Consider the following 7,384-nt stretch of genomic DNA (forward strand, 5'->3'; position numbering starts at 1 on the left):
CAAAAAAATATATATGCAGTAGAAAAGGTGTTTGTCCTTAGTTTCCCTTTTCATGAGTTAAAGCAATTAAAGAAAATCTAGCTTTTTATGTATTCTAAATTCACATACATTTTCCTTCCCATCAAACATATATTTTAAGTTTACTGATAAAAATTTAATTGATTTTTATCTTTATTTAAAAACATCTCTAACAAGTCAAGAAACTAACCTGAGTTGTTAATCTTTCTAGAATGAGAACGGGGATTTCTGTCTGCTTTGTTCATGAATCTCTCTCACATACCCAGAACAATACCCAGCACATACTAGACACTGTATAGATGTAAAAGAACCAAGAGATAAATGTATGCAATATGTTTTCACAACTTATACTGGACCACATATGTTGGTGCAGCTAATCTTATGAGTATAGTGATGGTGTTGGTCATAACTGGTAAATGAGCATGCTTCAGTGAAACAGATTGTAGAGTAGAGAGAAGGGAGGGAAAGATACCTCTACTTATCCAAAGTTCAATTAAATTGCCTAAGAGATTTAAAAAAAAAAAAAAAGATGAAATGTGAGGTGAACTTTGATGTTCCACTTAGCATTGAATGAGTATGTAACTCATTTAGGATTTGGAAAGGAGGTCCATGGGAGAAATATTCAGAAATTAATTAGGATTTTTTACTTTGTATCACCATCAGAGACTCTATTGTCAATTGATGCCAATGACTGACTGGGAAATATGCCTCATTCTGAAGGGTAGAATTGGGAAGCCCATGTTTATGTACATTTATATCATACTCTTCAAAATAAATGTTTTTAGTAATAAAGCTGACTTTCCCCTGACTTGTTCTTCTTGGCTCTGATCACTGATAGGAAAAAGAATACACTTTGTTGGGCCTTGCAAAACATCAACATGACAAGAGCTCTTTCCAAAAAAATTCTCTTTACAATTCTTTCTCCCATATTTCTGAAGAAGGAATATTATTGTGAATAAAGAGCTGCATTTTATAATAAGTGGGTCAGTTTATTAAGAGGATAAAACAATCCTAATTGTGTGTGCATTTAATAAGATAAATGCAATAAATGAAACAAAAACTTAAAAGAGGAAGAAAAACACAATTGTCCCCTTTCTCAGAAATTGATAGAATAATAGTAATTTATAAAACAAGAATATTGAACAACACTATCAACCAAATTTAACTACTTATAGAACACTTCACCTAACAGTAACAGAGTTATTTTTTTCAAGTTTATACAAAAACAATTAAGACAAAATATATCTGGACAATAAAAGACTAAGTGAACTTCAATTTTTTTTAAAGTACTTCTCTGACCACAACAGAATGAACTAGGAACCAAGCACATGGTATCTGGAAAATTGGTATATGTCAAGAATGTAAAAACCTTCAAATGAACCCACAAGGGAAAAAAAAAGAAATCATAAGGAATGTTAGTGCATTTAGAATTGAATAAAGATGAAAACAATATGTTGTTTTGTGAGTTGAAGTGAAAGTAAAGCACAGGGGGGAACAGAAAGCAATAAAATGCTATGTAAGAAAAAAAGCCACAAATTAATATAGGCATTTACATTTAAAAGGTGAAAGAAATAAGAGAAAAATGCACCTAATATAAAAAAGAAGAAAGAGTAAAAAAATGTAAAAATAATCAATGAAAGAGAAGAGAGAAAACCAAAAGGAAATAGTATGTAAATATTACCAGGTGCTTTGGAAAGATTAATAAAATGGATGAACATCTAGACAGATTGGTCAGCAAACTAGGAACAGAATGCAACTTTCCCAGTTGATAAACAGTATCTACAAAATACTACAGCTAACATATGTTATAGCAGAAGACATTTGCCTCATAAGATTGGGAATATTACAAGAATAAACAACCTCCTTCCTCTATTAAACCTTATGGCAGATGCTGGCCAGTGCAATAATGCAAGAAAGAGCAACAAAAGAAATACTAATTAGAAGAGAAATAAAAGGACTTTTACCCTCATATGGTGTAAACATCTATAGAAAAAATCTGAAGCAATCTACAAAATCTATAATAATAAAAGGGTAATATGCTAATTAGACCAATGTCCTTTCAGATGTTCTTCCTTTCGGACAAAGCCACAAGTGGGCGGGGGCTGTGGCAGAGGTGGCAGAGGCCCCCGGCTGCCGCAGCGGTGTGCAGGGGCCGGGGCCAGGGGCCTTGCACAAATTTCGTGCATTGGGCCTCTAGTAGATAATAAAATTGCTGAATGAATAGTTTGACAAAGTTTCACGATGCATGATCCATATACAAATATCAATTGCATTTCTATTTTATAACAGATGAATGGAAGTTAAATACAGAATCAATTTCCAGGTATAAAAACATGAAATACTGAGGGAAATAACACTAGAAACTATAAAATATTGCTGAGTAAATATTAAAGGTCTAAATAAGTGAAGGAAAAACAATGCTTATAGATGAAGATTGAATGTCATTTAAATGTCAGTTTTCCCCAAATTTATCTATAGATTTGATGCAAACTGAAAAAAAAAAATCTTGGTGTTATCTTTTTTTTCTAATAGACAAGCAGATTTTAAAATTTGTAAGAATAGGAAAAGGACTTATAATAATAAAAACATTTTATTAATAAAGGATGGTAGAGTTCTAGGACCTATAGTACCTGATTTCAAGATTTAACACAAAGCTACAACAATCAAGGTCCTGGGATTTTCAAAAAAATTGACAGGGTACAAAATATACTCTTTTAGCAAATGATCCTACAACAATTGGATATCCATATGTTAGAATTTTAACTCTAATATTTACCTCATACCACAGGCAAAACTTTTCTAAGTGAATAAAACACTTAAATATAAGAGCTAAAACTACAAAATACCTAGAAAAGAACAGAGGGAAAGCTTTGATACGTTAAGTTAGACTAAGATTTCAGATAAAAGGCACATAATTCATAAAACATGGAAAAGTGATAAATTTGACTTTATTAAAATAAAATACTTTTGTCATTCTAAACAAACTTATCATTTTAAGAAAAATGAAAAGTTGATTCACAGGCTGGGACACAGCATTTGCAAAACATATATAGGATGAGGTATTTGTATCTAAACACATAAAGAACTCTTACAACTCAGTAAGAGATAACCCAATTAAAAAGTGATAGAGTATTAAACATGCCATCAAAGAAGATACCTAAATGACAAATAAGGACATAAAAGATGCAAAACACAATTAGTCATTAGAGGAATGTAAACTCACACCATATGAGAGAGCAACATACCTCCATTAGAATAGCTAAAATTAAAAAGAGCTTAACAAAAGTGTTGTTGAGTTGTGGAGCATCTGAAACTTCCATACATCGCTGGTGGGAACTGAAAATTTTCCCATTTTGAAAACCATTTTGGCAGTTTTTATCTACATATATAAAAGCCCAGAGACCAGATGGCGGAACAACCAGAATGACTGGTGGCTATGATGTGCACTGTGGCAGCCAACCAGCCTGATCCGGGCCCCAATCAGCTCCCCACCCTGCCCCAGCCAGCCCAGCCCCTAATAGGCCCCCAACACCCCAATCAGGGTGGGTGGACCGGACACCACCCATGAATGAATTATTGCACCAAGCCTCTAGTATTTTTATAAAGCTAAATATGTACATACTTAATGATGCCACCATCCCACTTCTGGGAATTTATCCAAAAGAAATCAAACATATGTTCATGAAAAGACTTGTTATGACATGTACAAAAAAGATTCCTAATAGTCAAGCACAGAAAAATAAAAGTATATCATGTGATGATTGGTAGGTAATATATGATACAAACACAAAATGAGAATACTACTCAGAAAGAAAAAAGAATGAACTACTTATATGCACAACTTTGAAAAATATTAAAAGCATTATTAAAAGTGAAATAAGCCAGATAGCCAGATGCTAACACTATATACGATATTATTCCATTTATATGAAATTCTAGGAAAGACAAAACTATATGATGTAATATAAATGACTGCTTGCTAAGGGCCAAGTATGATATGTTATTCATACAGAACAGCTTGCAGCTCTTAGTTATATTATATGAGAAAACTTTAGGATATATTGTTAAAAAAACAAGAAGGTGCAGACTAATGTGCATTATATGTTAACATTTGTATAATAAAATATATATACCCATATCTGAATATATATATATATATATATATATATATATATACACACACACACACACACACACACACACACACACACACTAGAGGCCCAGTGCATGATGCACTGGAGAGGAGTCCCTCAGCCCGGCCTGCCCCCTCTCACAGTCTGGGAGCCCTCAGGGGTGGGAGGCGACCTGGTGATCAGGGGAAGGTGACGCCCCATCACACCTCTGTTGCTGCCACTGCAGGCAAGCCTCGGCCGGCCCTGGCTAACTGAGCCTTGGACAGCTCTGGATGGCTGGGAAGCCACCATCCGAGGCTTGCCTGCTCCTCAGCCCAGCCCTGGGCAGCTGGGGAAGCTGAGGGGACTAAGTGCCACCATCTTGTGGCTGTGGGTGCTGCCATCTTTGAGGGCGGGGCAGTCAATTAGCATATTTCCTCCTTATTGGCTGTGGGCACTGCCATCTTTGTGACAGCATGAAGGTCAATTAGCATATTCCCTCTTTATTAGATAGGATATGTCCAGATATATTTGATTATATATATATAATCAAATATATTTGAATATATATATATATATATATACATATACATATATACATATATATATATATATATATATATATATTTGCCTCTAACATTTACAGAGACTGAGGCCAGAAAGCAAATTGAAGCTCACATCTTTTGTATTTAAATATTCACTTTTATAATTCAAGCCAACATAATTTTATATTCTATCCTATTTGGATAAATATAACTTCATAACCATGAAATTTAAAAATATCTAAAAAAGAGCATAAGAGTGATAGAGGAGAATGTGTTATTTTGTTTTCTTTGTATAAAGCAGGAAATCAAGTTATGTGTCCTGTATAGAACAAGAATTAGACTTTAAGTACGCTGTTTAATTATAGAGGTAACCACTGGAAATATATATTACATGGAATTGGATAAGAAGAAGTTGGGTTGGTGTTTCCACTCACCCTCAGTTATCAATAAGAAATTTAACATATAACATATAAAAAAATAATATAAACATGTTACTTTATTAACCACCAGAAAAACTAAAAAGAATAACAGGACTTCAGTCTTCATTTTGTTTTTATTTATTTTATTTTAAGCACATTTTATTTCATTGACAATTTTTTTGAAACAAAATTTTCAAAAGCAAAAAGCACAACAAGTTGTCAGTCTTTTAGATATTTTATTAGTAAATGCACTATTTCTTTCGGTACATTTTGTGTTGTAAAAGGTCAGTATACTTCTATTCCAATATGAGCCCAACCCAGATAGCAATGTGTCAGATTATTTATTAACCAATAATAAAGCACAGAGCAAAGTACCCACAGTCAGACAAAAGAGCCATAAATATGTTGTCATATTTAAATTGAACAGATCAGGCAGGGTAAAAGCAAAGTTACATGTGTGGATTATAGAAAAATAATGTATGTATAAAGAAACTTCGATATGTGTATTACATCAATGCTAATTAGAAGCTAAAATGTAGAAAATAGCCTGAACATCTTTGTTTATGGTCATTCCATGACTATTCTTCCCAGGAGATAGAGTGCGGAGTCACCGGTTTGATGTTACCCCAGAAATTGAAGTGAATCAAATAATCCATATTTTTGAAGTGTAACCAAGGAATTCATAGCATTCTGCAAAGCTACCAGACCTAGGGATACAATATAAGTATTTTATGGTGATGTTCACTATTCCCACATATAATTTTACATAAATGAATAGAGGGATGGCTCTGCACAGAAAGCAAGAGGTATGCACAGATTTGGGCCTATTTATATATGTTCATATCCAGAGAGAAATGCTGACTCTCATTCACTATGAAAGTGTATCAGTGATATAACTAATTCATGAATTAAATATGTAAATTTTAGAAACACCAATCAGAAAGGATATATGCACCCCTATGTTCATTGTAGCACAATTTACAATAGCTAAGATTTGGAAACAGCCTAAGTACTCATCAGTAGATGAGTGGATTAAAAAACTGAGGTACATCTACACAGTGGAATACTACACTGCTGTAAAAAGAAGGGATTCTTACCATTTGCAACAGCATGGATGGACCTGGAAACCATTATGCTAAGCGGAATAAGCCAGTGGGAGAAAGATAAATATCACATGATCTCACTCATTTGTGGGATATAATGGACAACATAAACTGATGAACAAAAATAGATCCAGAGACATAGAAGCATCTAATGGATTGTCAAACTTCAGGGGGAGGGGGAGGAGGAAGAGTACGAAATCAACCAAAGGACTTGTATGCATGCATATAAGCATAACCAATGGACACAGACAGTAGGGGGGCGAAGGCATGTGCTAAGGGGCAGGAGAGGTCAATGGAGGAAAAAGGAGACATATGTAATACTTTCAACAATAAAGAACTTAAATTTTAAAAAACACGTACATTTTAAAAAACAATATCGTTTCATACACAAAATGATCTGCAAGGCATATAGTTCTATTTTAACTCACATGTATGCTGTAATTCATAAGCGGGTTTTAAAGTGATAAAAATGTCCCTAATTCTATGTGTAGATAGAATAGATAGATGGTGACAGATTAGATAGATAGATAGATCGATGATAGATAGATAGATAGATAGATAGATAGATAGATAGATAGATAGATAGATAGATAGATATTTCACATAAATGCCAGGCATCATCATTTTAGGCATTCTCCATATACTATCTCATTTGATCATTGTAATATTTATACACGGGAAGGACAGTCTTGCTCTGAATTTTACAGAAAAGAAAACTGAGCAACAGAATTTAGGCAACTTTCTAAAGGTCTCACAAGTAATAAATGCTGAACCTTCATAGACTGAATATGGTGTGTGTATAATTATTATGATTGTATATAGGTTGTCTATGAAAATGAGAAATAATTCCAAGAAATAGCATGGAGTCCTGTAATAATATGAATCCTACTCTCCATGTGTAGCACTCAAAATGCCACTTAGCATGTTTTTCTTGCCTGAGGATAAAAATATTTTGCTGATTTCATGATACTCTTTATGAATGAGCCTATTTTTCTTCCCTTCCTGAAACTAACTAGTCTACTTTCATCTCTGATCAAAACATGTATGACTTTGAATCTATTTTGTTTGTCCATTAATATTCAGTTAGTCATACTTTGTACGTACTGCCAACATTTCAGAACTAGTAACAACAGGCTAGAACCCTGGATAAGTAAGTGTCACTGGGTGTGTGAAAACAAGAATTCAAA

Source organism: Myotis yumanensis, unplaced genomic scaffold, assembly GCF_028538775.1.
Source record: "Myotis yumanensis isolate MYYU_CA2020_CCGP unplaced genomic scaffold, mMyoYum1.0.hap1 SCAF_3, whole genome shotgun sequence".
Lineage (NCBI taxonomy): Eukaryota > Metazoa > Chordata > Mammalia > Chiroptera > Vespertilionidae > Myotis > Myotis yumanensis.